We start from the raw sequence: 19,469 nt of genomic DNA, 5'->3' as shown, positions 1-19,469 counted from the left end.
CAATTACAGACATGAGGACATAAGAAACATCTGAGATTATGGGTCCTTAACCAGAAGAGAACAAGCTCTGACATAAGGTGAAATCAATACTGAGTTCACTATCAATCACCAGATATAGCTCCTTTTACTAGACAAAACCTGAATGAAACTAAAACCAAGATGGGCCAGATTTGCATGACAGAACAAATCATGGTTCAGCCACAGATGGCAGAGGTTGTTGTTGTTGGCCCTTCATCCATCTGTCTATTCATCTTTCCATTCATTCTTTTATTTTTTTAATAACTTAAGGTAGCTTATCTAAGGTATTAACCAAACCCTCAAAATGCTCAAAGGTGTCTGCTATTAAGACGTGTTACTAGAGGATACATAGTAACAAGGAAAAACATTGCAACACAAGGTGTGACATTCTTTCCTTTTGGATAGTTATAACTCTGCCTACTCTTGGAGCTCAACCATGCATAGCCAGTAATCAAGATGAGGGAAATTCCCATGAAGAAACAGGTCTAAGTGAAAATACTGTCCAAAGTAGACACCTGTGTGCAGCTGTGCACTAATTTCTCTTCCCAGGGAAGAGGAAAAAGGAAGAATAAGAGCCATTAAGCTGTCCTCTCAGTTTGGAATATTTATAATCCTCTCATTAGAACAGTTTTCGTATTTGTCTTGTACACAACTGCATACATTGTTCTGTGGACTTGGAGTATTCACAAACATACAGGCAAAGGACCTCCTTAAGCTCAGAGTCACATTTCAGTACAAATACAAAGCTCACAGAACTAAACAGTCTGGAGTTGAGCATTTCATACACTACAAGAATGGCCAGTTTTGTCTCTTTGCCAAGGTCAATGGGCCAAGATCTCCCCTAGTACTAGAGGAAGCTGAATCTATCTTAGAAACATGAGCAAATTGGAAAATCTGAACAGAAGTTATTTGTTCCACAAAAAGCAGCAAATGTGGTACAACTTTAAAATCCTAATGATTTCACCACAGCCCTGAACTTCTGTAGCCTTAGGAAGGCTGCTGCCTCACGCTTCCTAGCAGAGCATAACATCACCCCCTCCTTTCCCCAACGCCCTCCCCTGCCCCCTACACACACTGCTAGCAGGGAGGCCGCCCTCTAGATAAACCCTTCCAGGTCTGTAGTTTGCTGACTGGAAGAATGCAGCCCTTCTCTTGTCATTTCCTTTGTCTCAGTTAACGTGGTATCTGTAAAACTGTAAAAGCTGAGTGCTCCTAATTGAATTTACTGTACATTTATTGAACAATTACTATGTGTCCAGCTTGATAGCTAGCTTAGCAAATGCCAGCCTTAGCCAAACAGTACAATCACCTGGGAAGGTTTAAAAAACAATCTGCCAATGCCCAGTCCCTAAAAGATTCTGATTTAATTGGTCTGGAGACTTGGACAGCAGTATTTGCAAGGCTCCATGGTGTTTGTAATGCAGTCAGAGTTGAGAACCCCAAGCTAGGAACTGGAGATACAGAAACCAACGCAGCACAGTCTCTCCCTTGTAACAGATCCTGTGTCTTTGGCTAACTTATAACTGGCACTGACGTTTCACCTTGGGTAAAACAATCCTCAGTTTGGGCTTTGTTGACACTATGTGCACAGGACATCAATCACTTTGTGGAGAAGTATTCACTATCTGCTAGCCAAATGAATGGGCTGCATGGTTATTTTTAAATGTCTGCAATTTATTTCAGTGATTATTTCTCACAGGCACAATTTCCTCTCACAGCTGAAGAAGTCCATTAAAAACTGATAGCTGCTCTCTCCTGCTCAAAATTCTCCCAGTGCCTAGCATAAAAATCGGCACAAAGACAACACACCATCAGTCTTGGTTCAGCCAAAGTCACCCAGCAGAGCCAATCACAGACAGAATATAAATTTTGTCACAGGAGACATGCCTAGCGAGGTGCTTATGACTAAACTGTTTATAAAAACTGCCACAAATACAATTCTTAATCCCATGGGATAGGTTAAAATATCCCCTATTTTTTTTTTTTTTTTTTTGTCTCTTATCCTTTTAAGCAGGAGTCAATGATGTTTTCCACCAGCTCAGAGTCTGGCCAATTGTGACCAGTGTAGGAGGCATCCCAGGAGTCTGGGCCCAACTGGCCAGTGGGAGCCTGTATCCAAGGGGTGCCGGTGTTCTGCTGGACCTCCGGGGGGAGATATGGCAGGCAGCTCCTGTCCTCTCCTCTCCCTCAACCACCGCCATCACGACCCCCAACCGTGTCCAGCTGGACAGATGTCTGCCTTAGTGTCCCTATTTGCCCTTAAATTCTTTGTTGATTGGAATCCTGACCCCCAGGCCAAGTTTGCTTACCCTTGACCTCCACCACAGAACCACTGGTTGGTGAGAGCAAATCCCACACCAGAGCCATAACCAGAAATCTTGGGAACAGATGTTTTGAAATCAGTCTTCCTATATTCCCCGCCTCACCCTGCCCTGTCTGGACACAACACACACATAAGACCCTCTCTCAAATGGGGAGGAGATTTTGTCTCCCTTCCTCTCAACCAGACCCACCGCTAGTGTTCATGGGGTCCAGAGCAAGGATAGAGTTGATGACTGCCACATCATAAGTGTAACTATTTAAAAGTTACAAATCAAGTTAACTGTTAAATAAAACACATCTTACCCTCCTGCCTTGACAAATACATCTTCATAATGATGTTTAGTTTTTCCTCTTTGGCTACTTAATGGAACTATATTTTGGTATGTTGATTATGCTTGCTTTTATTTTGTCATGATTGAATTCTCATGATAATGATTGGTAACCTATACTCATTTATCATGATTACAACCTGTAGTCACTCCCAATGATGTAAAATATTAAAACATAATTTATTCAAAGTACAAAATCTTTAATATATTTTTATTGAAAATGTAAATGCTAAAAAATAAATTTTTTTCATGGCTTTGGAATTTTATTTCTTCTGACATCCAAAATTATATATTAAAATTAAAAGGTGAATGCAAATAATAACTAAATGACCATCAGTGTTAAATTAAAAAATTTTAATAATGCTGAAATTGTAAAAATTTCTCTTTTGAAAATTTATTTAAATCTTAATTTTTAAAGAAAACCTATTCCAAATTCTAGAATTAAACATTGGTCTAGCTGGTGAGGTTAAAAATCAGTATCACACCTTACACATGATATACCTACATCTATGCTGTGTGCACAGTCACTCAGTCATGTCTGACTCTTTGCGACCCCATTGTCTGTTACCCACCAGGCTCCTCCATCCATGGGGATTCTCCAGGCAAGAATACTGGAGTGGGTTGCCATGCCCTCCTCCAGGGGATCTTCCCGACCCAGGGATCAAACCCAGGTATCTCACATTGTAGGCAGATTCTTTACCATCTGAGCCACCAGGGAAGCACATCTATATACATACAAATTTAACATAAATATTAACATTTTACTATTTCCAAGCATTCTTCAGCTGCCATGTGCAACTGATGCAAATACCACAACAATTTGTGAGTAAATCTGGTACAATAAATTATAACACAAAGAGAGACAAGAAAATGAACATTTGGTACTATTGGCATGTGATAAGAATTTATTGCATTCATGCTGTATAAGAAGAACTTGACAAGTTAATTTGTCTTTTCTCTCAAAGTGCTTCTGCCATTCAAATCCTCGCAGCTCCCTAAACCAGTGTTTGCCCCTGAAACCATCAGTGGTACAACCCACAAACCTTTCTGACATTCAAATGTAGTCATATTTGGAAACATTTTGATTCAAGGACATAGGGAGAAAGGCGTAAAGAAGCAGTGCCCTGCGCCCTAAACAGTGTAAGTCACTTGAAATCAGATCTCAGCTGCCAAAGGCACCACTGCCCAGGTACTAGTAAACTCATCTGTGTACATGTTTCTTTACTCCTCTAAAGGGAGTCCAGAGGAGATGTCCCTCTTGCCTAGGTCTCTTGCCAGTTATCAAACGGGGCTGGCTCATAGTTGGAATAGCTCTCAACCACATTTGGAGAACAGTTGAATAACCTTAAAATATTTAACTGGATATTCTAACCATGGTAAAATAGTTGGAACTCAGAAAAATATACAAATAACATTTTTAGATATTGAACAACAGGCAGGATAGGACTGTAATCATTTTGAGAAAAAGGAAAAAAAATGAAGAGAGTCTTACGATTGCCCTGACTTTTCTGTATGGACTAATTGTCAGGAAAGTGGTGCAGGGAGGCGGTTCACAGCAAGTACAATAAAATCACCGAGTCCAAGAGACAAAGTTTGAAGTTCAGGACGGTGAAGGCAGCTGGAATCCATGTGGCAGAAAACGAGCTCCAGATATTTGCACAGAGTTCCTCTTGAGTCTATTGCCAGTATTAAGCTTGAGTGCAAAGGCTGAAATTCTTCTATGTCAGGCAAAGAATGATGGGGAAACTGCAGACTGGAAAACTCCCAAGAGCTCACACAGGACATCCTCAGGGCATTCAGCAGAAACTCCAGGAGGGTCACACTTATTGATAAGAAAAACTAGCCCTAGATTAAAACTTACTCCAAACCACCTTAACAGAGATTTTAAACAAATCTTGAAAGGATAAAGCTGATCAGCAAATATTGCTACCTAATAGCCCGGTGGGCTGCTGTCTCTGGGGTCTCACAGAGTCGGACACGACTGAAGCGACTTAGCAGCAGCAGCGGCAATAGAACAAAGTATAAATAGAGAAAACAAATTCAGTATTCAATACCCTAAAATTCACAATATCCAGCATTCAATAAAAATTACAAGGCATGAAAAGAAGCAAATTGTGACCCACAACTTGGGGGGAAATCAGTCAATCAAAATAGACCCCCAGTTGAAAAAAATAATGGAGATGACAAAGATATTGAAATATCTATTTTAAATATTTTCAAGTATATAAAGGAAAATATAATGAGAAGAGAAATTGAAAATATAAAAAGAATGCATAGAAATTCCGGAAGTAAAAATATTCACTGTGTAGAAAGAAAAAAATTCACTGGGTGGGATTAACAGCTGACTGGATACAGCAATAGAGAAGATCAATGAGTTTGAAGATAGAGCAATTGAAACTATCCAAACTGAAATACACAGAGAAAAAAAGACTGAAACCATGACCACAAGTTCAGTAATCTGGGGAAAATATGAAGCATTCTAATATGTTTGTGTGTGTGTGTGTGTGTATGTTAGTCACTCCGTCATGTCTGACTCTTTGTGACCCTACAGACTGTAGCCTGCCAAGTTCCTCTGTCCATGGAATTTTCCAGGCAAAAACAGTGGAGCTGGTTGCCATTTGCTCCTCCAGGGGATCTTCCCAACCCTTGGATCAAACCCAGGTCTCCTGTATTGCAGGTGGTTTCCTTACTGTCGGAGTCACCAGGGAAGCCTATATATCTATATATACTTTTATTCCAAGAAGGACAGGGAACAGTTAAAATATTTGAGGACTAAGAGAATACAAAGACAAGCCATGGACTGGGAAAAATTACTTGCAAAATGCACATTTGGTAGGATTGCTATAAAAAACATACGAACAAAAACACTTTTAAAGCTCAGTTCAGTTCAGTATAGTTCAGTCGCTCAGTCGTGTCCGACTCTTTGTGACCCCATGAATCACAGCATGCCAGGCCTCGCTGTCCATCACCAACTCCCGGAGTTCAATCAAACTCACGTCCATCGAGTCAGTGATGCTATCCAGCCATCTCATCCTCTGTCGTCCCCTTCTTCTCCTGCCCCCAATCCCTCCCAGCATTAGTCTTTTCCAGTGAGTCAAGTCTTCACATGAGGTGGCAAAAGTACTGGAGTTTCAGCTTCAGCATCAGTCCTTCCAATGAACACCCAGGACTGATCTCCTTTAGGATGGACTGGTTGGATCTCCTTGCAGTCCAAGGGACTCTCAAGAATCTTCTCCAACACCACAGTTCAAAAGCATCAATTCTCCGGCACTCAGCTTTCTTCACAGTCCAAATCTCACATCCATACATGACCACTGGAAAAACCACAGCCTTGACTAGATGGACCTTTGTTGGCAAAGTGATGTCTGCTTTTGAATATGCTATCTAGGTTGGTCATAACTTTCCTTTCAAGGAGTAAGTGTCTTTTAATTTCATGGCTGCAGTCACCATCAGCAGTGATTTTGGAGCCCCAAAAAATAAAGTCTGACACTGTTTCCACTGTTTCCCCATCTATTTCCCATGAAGTGATGGGATCAGATGCCATGATCTTCGTTTTCTGAATGTTGAGCTTTAAGCCAACTTTTTCACTCTCCACTTTCACGTTCATCAAGAGGCTTTTGAGTTCCTCTTCACTTTCTGCCATAAGTGTGATGTCATCTGCGTGTCTGAGGTTATTGATATTTCTCCTGGCAATCTTGATTCCAGCTTGTGCTTCTTCCAGCCGAGCGTTTCTCATGATGTACTCTGCATAGAAGTTAAATAAGTAGGGTGACAATATACAGCCTTGACATACTCCTTTTCCTATTTGGAACCAGTCTGTTGTTCCACGTCCAGTTCTAACTGTTGCTTCCTGACCTGCATATAGGTTTCTCAAGAGGCAGGTCAGGTGGTCTGGTATTCCCATCTCTTTCAGAATTTTACACAGTTTATTGTGATCCACACAGTCGAAGGCTTTGGCGTAGTCAATAAAGCAGAAATAGATGTTTTTCTGGAACTCTCTTGCTTTTTCGATGATCCAGCAGGTGTTGGCAATTTGATCTCTGGTTCCTCTGCCTTTTCTAAAACCAGCTTGAACATCTGGAATTTCACGGTTCACATACTGCTGAAGCCTGGCTTTTAAAGCTCAATAAGCTTTAAACAAACAACCTGGTATTACAGTGGGCTAAGACTTTAACAGACATCTCACCAACAGACTTGCAAATGGCACATAGGCATAAGAAAGGATGCTTAACACCATATTAGGAAATTGCAAATTAAAATAACAATGTGATACCACTACACACCTATTGTGGTTTAGTCACTAAGTCGTGTCCAATTCTGTAACCCCATGAACTATAGCTCACCAGGCTCCTCTGTCCATGGAATTCTCCAGGCAAGAATACTGGAGTGGATTCTTCCAGACCCAGGGATTAAACCCAGGTCTCCTGCACTGTAGGCTGATTCTTTACCAACACACCTATTGAAGTGACTAAAATCTAGCAAATGACAATACCAATGATGTGGAGTAACAAGAACTCTCACTTATTCCTGGAGAGACTGCAAATTGGTACAGTCACTTTGGAAGACAACTTTGCAATTTCTTAACAATTAATCATCAATTGGATCATCCGTTAAACCTCCGTTGGAAAAGCAAGAGAGTTCCAGAAAAATATTTATTTCTGCTTTATTGACTATGCCAAAGCCTTTGTCTGTGCAGACCACAACAAACTCTGGAAAATTCTGAAAGAGATGGGAATACCAGACCACCTGACCTGCCTCTTGAGAAATCTATCTGCAGGTCAGGAAGCAACAGTTAGAACTGGACATGGAACAACAGACTGGTTCCAAATAGGAAAAGGAGTATGTCAAGGCTGTATATTGTCACCCTGCTTATTTAACTTCTATGCAGAGTACATCATGAGAAACGCTCGGCTGGAAGAAGCACAAGCTGGAATCAAGATTGCCAGGAGAAATATCAATAACCTCAGATATGCAGATGACACCACCCTTATGGCACAAAGTGAAGAGGAACTCAAAAGCCTCTTGATGAAAGTGAAGGAAGAGAGTGAAAAAGTTGGCTTAAAGCTCAACATTCAGAAAACGAAGATCATGGCATCTGATCCCATCACTTCATGGGAAATAGATGGGGAAACAGTGTCAGACTTTATTTTTGGGGGCTCCAAAATCACTGCTGATGGTGACTGCAGCCATGAAATTAAAAGACGCTTACTCCTTGGAAGGAAAGTTATGACCAACCTAGATAGCATATTCAAAAGCAGAGACATTACTTTGTCAACTAAGGTCTGTCTAGTCAAGGCTATGGTTTTTCCAGTGGTCATGTATGGATGTGAGTATTGTACTATAAAGAAAGCTGAGCACAGAAGAACTGATGCTTTTGAACTGTGGTGTTGGAGAAGATTCTTGAGAGTCCCTTGGACTGCAAGGAGATCCAACCCGTCCATCCTAAAGGAGATCAGTCCTGGGTGTTCATTGGAAGGACTGATGTTGAAGCTGAAATTCCAATACTTTGGCTACCTGATTCGAAGAGCTGACTCATTGGAAAAGACCCTGATGCTGGGAAGGATTGGGGGCAGGAGGAGAAGGGGACAACAGAGGATGAGATGGCTGGATGGCATCACCAACTTGATGCACATGAGTTTGAGTGAACTCCGGGAGTTGATGATGGACAGGGAGGCCTTGCATGCTGTGATTCATGGAGTCACAAAGAGTTGGACATGACTGAGTGACTGAACTGAACTGAACTGATGCTGGAAAGACTGAAGGCTGGAGAAGAAGGGGACGACAGAGGGTGAGATGGTTGGATGGCATCACTGACTTAATGGACACGAGTTTGAGTAAATTCCTGGAGTTGGTGATGGACAGGGAGGCCTGGCCTGCTGCAGTCCATGGGGTCACAAAGAGTCAGATGTGACTGAGCGACTGAACTGAACTGAACAATTAATTAATCATAGTCTTCCCACGTGATCCAGCAATCATACTCTTAGGTATTTACACAAATAAGTTGAAAAACAAAAACCTACACCCAAATGTTTATAAGAATTTTATTCATAATTTTCAGTAACTGGAAATAACCATGATGTTCTTCAAAAGGAAATGGATAAATTGTGTTTCATTCATACAATGGAATTTTATTCTGAAAAAAAAAATAAGCTATCAAAAATACAGAGGGATCTTAAATGGATATTGATCTCTGAAATACAACATTTGTAAAAGGTTATATAGTGTATGATTCTAACTATATGACATTCTGGGAAAGGCAAAACTGTAGTGACAGTAAAGAGATCAGTAATTGCCAGGGGGAGATGGGTGAATAGATGTTGCAGGAGGGGTTTACAGGGCAGCGAGACTACTCTTTCTGTATGATGCTGTAATGGTGAATTCAGGACGCTATGCATTTGTTAAAATCCATAGAATGGTACAGTGCAGAGTGAACTCTAAGGTAAACTATGGATTTTAATTAATAATAATGTATCAATATCAGTTATCAATTATAACAAGTGCATCACTAATGCAAGATGCTAATAATAGGGAAACTATGATTAAGGAAGAGAATATTTACAGGAATTCTCCGTACTGTCTGCACAGTTTTATTTAAACATAAGAAGGCTCTAAAAAAGTCAAGTAAAATAATAAAACAAAACCCTGGGGGTCAGCAAGGGTTTTTCAGCACCACACAGCTGATGACTGTCATGGTCCAAGCTACAATTCTAATGTCTTAACCCCAATTCAGGAAAAAATGCTCATTTCTGAGAAGAAGGGAGAGAGATAGAGGGGAGAAATCTTTCTTAATCCTGGAGCTGTCCAAAAAGTTACAGAAGGGAGCTATACCAGGCAGCTTGATTGTTATTAGCTAGGGTGACTATCGGAGAAGGCAATGGCACCCAACTCCAGTACTCTTACCTGGAAAATCCCATGGACAGAGGAGACTGATGGGCTGTAGTCTGTGGGGTCGCTAAGAGTAGGACATGACTGAGTGACTTCACTTTCACTTTTCACTTTCATGCATTGGAGAAGGAAATGGCAACACACTACATTGTTCTTGCCAGGATAATCCCAGGGACCGGGGAGCCTAATGGGCTGCCGTCTATGGGGTCTCACAGAGTCGGACATGACTAAAGCGACTTAGCAGTAGTAGCAGGGTGACTATACGTGCTGGTTTGCCTGGAATAGTCTTGGCTTATGCCTGTGGCCAGCATAAATATTAATCAGTTCAGTTCAGTCACTCAGTCCTGTCCGACTGTTTGTGACCCCATGAATTGCAGCATGCCAGGCCTCCCTGTCCATCACTAACTCCCGGAGTTCACTCAGACTCACGTCCATCGAATTGGTGATGCCATCCAGCTATCTCATACTCTGTTGTCCCCTTCTCCTCCTGCCCCTAAACCCTCCCAGTAACAGAGTCTTTTCCAATGAGTCAACTCTTCGCATGAGGTGGCCAAAGTACTGGAGTTTCAGCTTTAGCATCATTCCTTCCAGAGAACACCCAGGACTGATCTCCTTTAGGATGCACTGGTTGGATCTTCTTGCAGTCCAGGGGACTCTCAAGAGTCTTCTCCAACACCACAGTTCAAAAGCATCAATTCTTCGGTGCTCAGCTTTCTTCACAGTCCAACTCTCACATCCATACATGACCACTGGAAAAACCATAGCCTTGACTAGACGGACCTTTGTTGGCAAAGTAATGTCTCTGCTTTTGAATATGCTATCTAGGTTGGTCATAACTTTCCTTCCAAGGAGTAAGCGTCTTTTAATTTCATGGCTGCAATCACCATCTGCAGTGATTCTGGAGCTCCAAAAAATAAAGTCTGACACTGTTTCCAATGTTTCCCTGTCTATTTCCCATGAAGTGATGGGATCAGATGCCATGATCTTTGTTTTCTGAATGTTGAGCTTTAAGCCAACTTTTTTTACTCTCCTCTTTCACTTTCATCAAGAGGCTTTTGAGTTCCTCTTCACTTTGTGCCATAAGGGTGGTGTCATCTGCATATCTGAGGTTATTGATATTTCTCCTGGCAATCTTGATTCTAGCTTGTGCTTCTTCCAGCCGAGCGTTTCTCATGATGTACTCTGCATAGAAGTTAAATAAGCAGGGTGACAATATACAGCCTTGACATACCCCTTTTCTTATTTGGAACCAATCCGTTGTTCCATGTCCAGTTCTAACTGTTGCTTCCTGACCTGCATACAGGTTTCTCAAGAGGCAGGTCAGGTGGTCTGGTATTCCCATCTCTTTCAGAATTTTACACAGTTTATTGTGATCCACACAGTCAAAGGCTTTGGTGTAGTCAATAAAGCAGAAATAGATATTTTTCTGGAACTCTCTTGCTTTTTCGATGATCCAGCGGGTGTTGGCAATTTGATCTCTGGTTCCTCTGCCTTTTCTAAAACCAGCTTGAACATCTGGAAGTTCACAGTTCATCTATTGCTGAAGCCTGGCTTGGAGAACTTTAAGCAATACTTTACTAGCGTGTGAGATGAGTGCAATTGTGCAGTAGTTTGAGCATTCTATGGCATTGCCTTTCTTTGGGATTGGAATGAAACTGACCTTTTCCAGTCCTGTGGCCACTGCTGAGTTTTCCAAATTTGCTGGCATTTTGAGTGCAGTACTTTCACAGCATCATCTTCAGGATTTGAAATAGCTCAACTGGAATTCCATCACCTCCACTAGCTTTGTTTGTAGTGATGCTTCTTCAGGCCCACTTGACTTCACATTCCAGGATGTCTCGCTCTAGGTGAGTGATGACAACATCGTGATTATCTTGGTCGTGAAGATCTTTTTTGTACTGTTCTTCTGTGTATTCTTCCCACCTCTTCTTAATATCTTCTGCTTCTGTTAGGTCCATACCATTTCTGTCCTTTATCGAGCCCATCTTTGCATGAAATGTTCCCTTGGTATCTCTAATTTTCTTGAAGAGATCTCTAGTCTTTCCCATTGTGTTGTTTTCCTCTATTTCTTTGCATTGGTCACTGAGGAAGGCTTTCTTATCTCTTCTTGCTATTCTTTGGAACTCTGCATTCAGATGCTTATATCTTTCCTTTTCTCCTTTGCTTTTCACTTCTCTTCTTTTCATAGCTATTTGTAAGGCCTCCCCAGACAGCCATTTTGCTTTCATGCATTTCATTTCCATGGGGATGGTCTTGATCCCTGTCTCCTGTACAATGGCACAAACCTCCATCCATAATTCATCAGGTACTCTATCAGATCCCATCCCTTAAATCTATATCTCACTTCCACTGTATAATCATAAGGGATTTTCTTTAGGTCATACCTGAATGATATAGTGGTTTTCCCCACTTTCTTCAATTTAAGTCTGAATTTGGCAATAAGCAGTTCAAGATCTGAGCCACAGTCAGCTCCTGGCCTTGTTTTTGCTGACTGTATAGAGCTTCTCCATCTTTGGCTGCAAAGAATATAATCAATCTGATTTCAATGTTGACCATCTGGTGATGTCCATGTATAGAGTCTTCTCTTGTGTTGTTGGAAGAGGGTGTTTGCTATGATCAGTGCATTTTCTTGGCAAAACTCTATTAGTCTTTGCCCTGCTTCATTCCATATTCCAAGGCCAAATTTGCCTGTTACTCCAGGTGTTTCTTGACTTCCTGCTTTTGCATTCCAGTTCCCTATAATGAAAAGGACATCTTTTTTGGGTGTTAGTTGTAAAAGGTCTTGTAGGTTTTCATAGAACCGTTCAACTTCAGCTTCTTCAGCATTACTGGTTGGGGGATAGGCTTGGATTACTGTGATATTGAATGGTTTGCCTTGGAAACGAACAGAGATCATTCTGTTGTTTTTGAGATTGCATCCAAGTACTGCATTTCGGACTCTTTTGTTGACCATGATGGCTACTCCATTTCTTCTGAGGGATTCCTGTGATATAATGGTCATCTGAGTTAAATTCACCCATTCCAGTCCATTTTAGTTCGCTGATTCCTAGAAAGTAGATGTTCACTCTTGCCATCTCCTGTTTGACCACTTCCATTTTGCCTTGATTCATGGACCTAACATTCCAGATTCCTATGCAATCTTGCTCTTTACAGCATTGGACCTTGCTTCTATCACCAGTCACATCCACAACTGGGTATTGTTTTTGCTTTGGCTCCATCCCTTCATTCTTTCTGGAGTTATTTCTCCACTGATCTCCAGTAGCATATTGGGCATCTACCGACCTGGGGAGTTCCTCTTTCAGTATCCTATCATTTTGCCTTTTCATACTGTTCATGGGGTTCTCAAGGGAAGAATACTGAAGTGGTTTGCCATTCCCTTCTCCAGTGGACCACATTCTGTCAGACCTCTCCACCATGACCTGCCTGTCTCGGGTGGCCCCACAGGGCATGGCTTAGTTTCACTGAGTTAGACAAGGCTGTGGTCCGTGTGATCAGATTGGCTAGTTTTCTGTGATTATGGTTTCAGTGTGTCTGCACTCTGATGCCTTCTCGCAACACCTACCATCTTACTTGGGTTTCTCTTACCTTGGATGTGGGGTTTAGTGCCCCTCTTGACATGGAAACAACCTATGTGCTCATCAACAGATAAATGGATAAAGAAGATATGGCAGATAGACAGAGAGATAGATAGAAGGGAAGGGAGAGAAAGATATTTCAGTCATAACAGAGAAGGAAATTCTGCCATTTGATAGAACAGAGATAGACTTCAAGGCTTCCCAGGTAGCACTAGTGGTAAAGAACTCACCTATCAATGCAGGAGGACATAAGACACACATGTTTGACTCCTGGGTTGGAAAGATTCCCCGGAGGAGGACATGGCAACCCACTCCAATATTCTTGCTTGGAGAATCCCATGGACAGAGGAGACTGGCAGGCTACAATCCATAGAGTTGCACAGAGTCAGACACAACAAGCAACTTAGCAAGCAGGGATGGACTTTAAAGGCATTATGCTAAGTGAAATAAGTCACATACAGAAAGACAAATGCTGTATTATCTCATTTATATATGCAATCTTAAAAAACTGAACTCATAAACAGAACAGATTGGTGGTTGCCAGAAGTGAGGGAGGCGGGGTGGGTAAGAGGTGGGGAAAATGAGAGAAGGTGATCAAAAGGTACAAACTTCCAGCTATAAGATAAATAAATCCTGGAGATGAAAGGTACAACACAATAAATTTAGTGAGCAATAAATATTAAATTATACATTTGAAAGTTGCTAAGAGAGTAGATCTTAAAAGTTCTCATCACAAGAAAAAAAATTGCAAGTATGTGAAGTGATGGATGTTAACTAAACTTGAAAGTGAAGTGAAAGTGTTAGTTGCTCAGTCATGACCGAATCTTTGCAGTCCCATGGACTATAGCCCGCCAGGCTCCTCTGTCCATGGAGTTCTCCAGGGAAGAATGCTGGAGTGTGTAGCCACTCCCTTCTCCAGGGAATCTTCCCGACCCAGGGATTGAACCTATGTCTCCTCCATTGCAGGAAGAGTCTCTACCATCTGAGCCACCAGGTAAGCCCTATGGTAATAATTTCACAAAATTTACAAATATCAAACCACTATGTTGTACACCTTAAACTGATACAAAATTATATGTCATTTATATCTCAATAAAACTGGAAAATATAGTATCCCTTTCCAGTCTCAAAATTGTCCAGTTTTATACAATTCATTATATGACATTCTATTGGAAGCAGACTTTTAGTACCTTCAATAATTACTTTATAAAATATATATACACTGTTATTGTTTCCATCTCATAGATGAAAACTGAGGCACTAAAAATATTTGAAGATATAATGGCCAAAAAAAATGTTCAAATTTGACGAAACCCATAAACCCATAGATTCAAGGAACTCAGTGAATCCAAAACAGTATCAATATCCATACACAACCCACACCAAAGTATCTCATAATCAAATTGCACGTCAGTGAGACAAAATCTTAAAAGTGACCAGAGGAGAAAGATAGACTTCAAAGATAGTGAAACATAGTGAAACAAAAGAAAGATGGTGAAACATAGAAAGATAGTGAAATAAAGAATGATTACATTATCAGAAACTATGCCAGTGAGGTAATCATAAAACACCATTTTAAAGAGCTAAATAAAAAAACTGTTGGAATTGTATATATAATGGGGATACCCTTCTGTGTTCTGGAAAAGTCCATGCTTATCTATTGTGACAGAAAGTAACTGAGTGGTTGGCTTACACCAGGAATGGTGGATGGAGAATGATTGCAAAAGAGGCATGAGAGAATTTGGGGGATGACAGAAATGTTTTTTATCTTGATCATGGTAATAGCTGCACATCTGTATATTTGTCCAAAATTATTGCAATATACACTCAAAAGAGGTGTGTTTAATTAAATTTAATTAATTTTTACCTCAAGTTGATTTTTTTTTAAATTATTTGACAACTGCAACACTTTAAATTTCTGAACAAATCCTTGGCTGCTCTATTCTAGTTAAAACTCAGCTCTTTATCTTCCAGCTGAATAGACACTTGTGAACGACCTGGAGTTAAGCCTTTGAAAGTTGCCTTACAGTCACCCCATTCTGTCTTTCAACAAGCCACTATGCTCTCTGAAAAGTAGTACCCAATACCCCACCAGAGATCCAAACAATACTCAGAACTATTCCAGATGTGGTCAAGAGTTCTCTGATTTCTGAAGCCTAGTGAGATTCAGGTGAACTCTATCCTAGTCACCCGGTCACCGAGAGCAAGTTGAAGCCCCAGTATCATCACCAACAGGAATAAATGCATTTTCTATGTTGGTTTTGTCATAAATTACAAATATCTCTAACCATTATATAACAACTGATTCCACAGGAAATTTCAAAACACTTGTCACTGTTTCTCTTCAGTACATTCCCCAGATTCTGAGTAAAAGATTTTCAAATGTTAGTGGGTGATTGTTTATAACACAGGTTCTGTCCCCTATGACTCTACTTCTCCACCTGAAAGTAGGCTGGAGCCTGTTATCTGAGTGTTAAAGAAGCGCTTGGTTCAGGGAGTCTGAGGACCACATCTTAAAAACTATTTGTGAACTGGAGAAGCCTCAGGAGTGCTAAAGACTCACAGGAAAGTCATCTGGAAGCAGGAGCACAAGAAATTCCTAGAATCCCCTGAAGGTAGAAATGGCTGAAAGGCTTTGGAGGTTGTCAGAAAGAGGATTGAAAGGGTAAAAGTGTTCTAGGTGAAAAGTGCTAGAAGGAAAGGTTCAGATGTGACTGCCTTAAGCTGATGACTAATCCTGGCTTCTCATCCTACCGCCCTTCAGGGAGTCCAGGTCTTGGTGGACTTTTACTTATCGAGATGTGACATTCTACATCTTCTTGGATCCTGTAATATTTAGTTATCCCTCTGTCCCTCAGGAGAATGCACTGATATAGAGATTGGCGTGCAGGAAATTTAGTAGAGAGTGTTCTGGAATCAACAGACATGGAAAGAGATGGAAGCAGGACTGGGTGGAGGAAGAAGCTGGGCTGTGATGCAGAGGACTCAGCCAGTCCCTGGGGGAGCTCTGAGATAGGAGTGAGCCCTTCAGCACTGTCTCAACCTGGGGCACCTCCAGCTGGCCTGTTATTGCCTGTGCCCCAGAGAAAGGAGGAGAAGATCGGAAAGAGAACTCCTTTCAGGTGAGTCCTCCTGGAGAAGGCTGATAGCTGATCCCCGCATCACTCTCAGCAACTGGGGAATAAGTCCATAATGTCCAAAGCAGGATCTGAGTGGTGCATTGTTGCGGCCATGATACTTCCTCACTTCTTTTGCTGATGTTTTTCAAGAATAATATTTAGCTGAACATTTCATCAGAATAAGTTTCTCAATCTTCTAGGCTATGATTGCATATGTAGATGATTCCATTGAACCCATGATCTCTCAGTTCCCCTTTCTTGCCCTCTTCCACCTGATAAACTCCTACTTATTCTTCAATCATCAATCCAATGTAATCTCTGTGAAGTCTCTCAATTTCTACTAGTAGACACAGGCTTTCCACCCTCTGTGTTCCTAAGGACCTCCAGCTATCTCTGCAAAGACCTAGTCTGTGGTATTTTCACGTCTGCATGTGTTTCTCATGATTAGAACATAAGATCCTGGGGAAAGGAACTGGGTCACTATTTTATTTGTATGACCCCACTGCCTGGAGAATCCCAGGGACAGGGGAGCCTGGTGGGCTGCTGTCTATGGGGTCGCACAGAGTCGGACACGACTGAAGCGACTTAGCAGCAGCAACAGTAGCACTCTGATGCAGGAACAGTACCAATATTTAATTATATCAGTTGATATGAGTGTAGTAATGGCTCCATGATCTTGGAAAAGCCTCTCCTAAGTATTGTGGGAATCTAAGGAAAGCTAATGACTTGGCACTTGGTCAAACATTAGTTTTTCATGCTTGTTAGTTTTTAAGATTAGAGAGAATTTGAATTTGAAAGCCTTTGCTTTCAGAAATAAATTTAATTAATGATGTATTTTCTCACATGCTAGTTAAAGTAATGCTCAAAATTCTCCAAGCCAGCCTTCAACAGTGCATGAACCGTGAACTTCCAGGTGTTCAAGCTGGATTGAGAAAAGGCAGAGGAACCAGAGATCAAATTGCCAACATCCGCTGGATCATCGAAAAAGCAAGAGAGTTCCAGAAAAACATCTATTTCTGCTTTATTGACTATGCCAAAGCCTTTGACTGTGTGGATCACAACAAACTCTGGAAAATTCTTAAAGAGATGGGAATCCCAGACCACCTGACCTGCCTCTTGAGAAACATGTATGCAGGTCAGAAAGCAACAGTTAGAACTGGACATGAAACAACAAACTGGTTCCAAATAGGAAAAGGAGTATGTCAAAGCTGTATATTGTCACCCTGCTTATTTAGCTTATATGCAGAGTACATCATGAGAAATGCTGGGTTGGATGAAGCACAAGCTGGAATTAAGATTGCCAGGAGAAATATCAATAACCTCAGCCATGCAGATGACACCACCCTTATGGCAGAAAGTGAAAAAGAACTAAAGAGCCTCTTGATGAAAGTGAAAGAGAGTGAAAAAGTTGGCTTAAAATTCAACATTCAGTAAAAACTAAGATCATGGCATCTGGCCCCATCTCTTCATGGCAAATAGAAGGGAAAACAGTGGAAACAGTGACAGACTTTATTTTTGGGGGCTCCAAAATCACTGCAGAAGGTGATTGCAGCCATGAAATTAAAAGATGCTCGCTCTTTGGAAGAAAAGTTATGACCAACCTAGACAGCATATTAAAAAGCAGAGACATTACTTGGCCAACAAAGGTCCGTCTAGTCAAGTCTGTGGTTTTTCCATTAGTCATGTATGGATGTGAGAGCTGGACTATAAAGAAAGCTGAGTGCCGAAGAATTGATGCTTTTGAACTGTGGTGTTGGAGAAGACTCTTGAGAGTCCCTTGGACTACAAGGAGATCCAACCAGTCCATCCTAAAGGAAATCAGTCCTGAATATTCATTGGAAGGACTGATGCTGAAGCTGAAACTCCAATACTATGGCCACCTGATATGAAGAACTGACTCATTTGAAAAGACACTGATGCTGGGAAAGATTGAAGGTGGGAGAAGAAGGGGATGACAGAGAATGAGATGGTTGTATGACATCACCAACTCAATGGATATGAGTCTGAGTAAACTCTGGGAGTTGGCAACGGACAGGGAGGCCTGGTATGCTGCAGTCCATGGAGTCGCAAAGAGTCGGACATGACTGAGTGACTGAAATGAACTGAACTGAACTGAACTGTATTTTCTATTGATCAAAATAAGATCATTGTTCTAAAAGCTCTAAGAATACACTATCATGTGTGAAACAGATAGCTAGTGGGAAGTTGTTTTATAACACAGGGAGCTCAGTTTGTTGCTCTGTGGTGACCTAGAAGGGAGGGAAGCTCAAAAGGGAGGGATATATATATACTTATAGCTGATCCATGTTGATGTATAGCAGAAACCAATACAACATTGTAAAGCAAATACCCTCCAATTAAAAATAAATTTAAAAAACAAATAGCTCTAAGAATGTGTCACCCATTCCTCTGTACTTCTTCTTCTCATTTCTTTTGTGAATTTAAAAATTAGTGTGTTTGCAGGCAGATTGAGGAAACTGAAATCAGATAACTGGTCACTTATACTTGGTTAACATATTATAACAAGCACTCTGTAGTTCCAGATTTTTTTAGCAGACTCTCAACTTCCAGCTGTCTGTATCAATAGAGAGCTGTATGTGAGCACCCGAGTTATCTGGTTCTGATTTCTCATTTACCTTGGTGATGGTTTAGTGCTCTTTTTAGATTGGCAGCTGAGGCAAAGCTATTGATAGCTAGCCGTCCTCCTAATCGGCTTGTGTTTTACTTCAGTTTCCTCATCTGTAAAATGAGAAAAGTTCCCCCAGAAATTCTAATATTTCTTCCAGTTCTAATATTCTTTATTTTACGTTCTGTCTATATTGAAGCATAGAAATACTAATTCTTAAATGTTTTGATATTTACATACAATTTAAAACTTAGACAATGTTGCCCTCATAGGACATGATTTCTGTTTAAAGGTAGTTAAGTTTTGGAACCCTTTTTCAGAATAATCATTCCTATTTTTCTTTGGATAATCTACCAAATGTTGCTACATTAAAAATTTCATATGAATGCATAATAACCTAAAATATTTTTAGAGCAGTTTTTTGTTTTTTTGTTTGTTCATTTTTTTGACCATGCCATGCGGCATGTAGGATCTTAGTTTCCTGACCAGGGATCAGATCTGCTGCCCCTGCAGTGGAAGCATGGAGTCTTAACCACTGGACTGAAAGGGAAGTCCCATCCTAAAATATTTTTATCAAGAAATACATATATGAGAC

At 40.9% G+C, this 19,469-nt stretch overlaps 1 protein-coding gene across 1 annotated transcript in view; it reads right to left on the bottom strand.

Moving 5' to 3' along the window:
- The window catches only part of CFAP95 (cilia and flagella associated protein 95), a 338,954-nt gene that overhangs the window by 49,890 nt on the left and 269,595 nt on the right, over nt 1-19,469 (bottom strand). The window lies entirely within an intron of this gene.

Source organism: Bos indicus, chromosome 8 (genome assembly GCF_029378745.1).
Source record: "Bos indicus isolate NIAB-ARS_2022 breed Sahiwal x Tharparkar chromosome 8, NIAB-ARS_B.indTharparkar_mat_pri_1.0, whole genome shotgun sequence".
Taxonomy (NCBI): domain Eukaryota; kingdom Metazoa; phylum Chordata; class Mammalia; order Artiodactyla; family Bovidae; genus Bos; species Bos indicus.
This window is presented reverse-complemented; position numbering and strand designations above follow the sequence as displayed.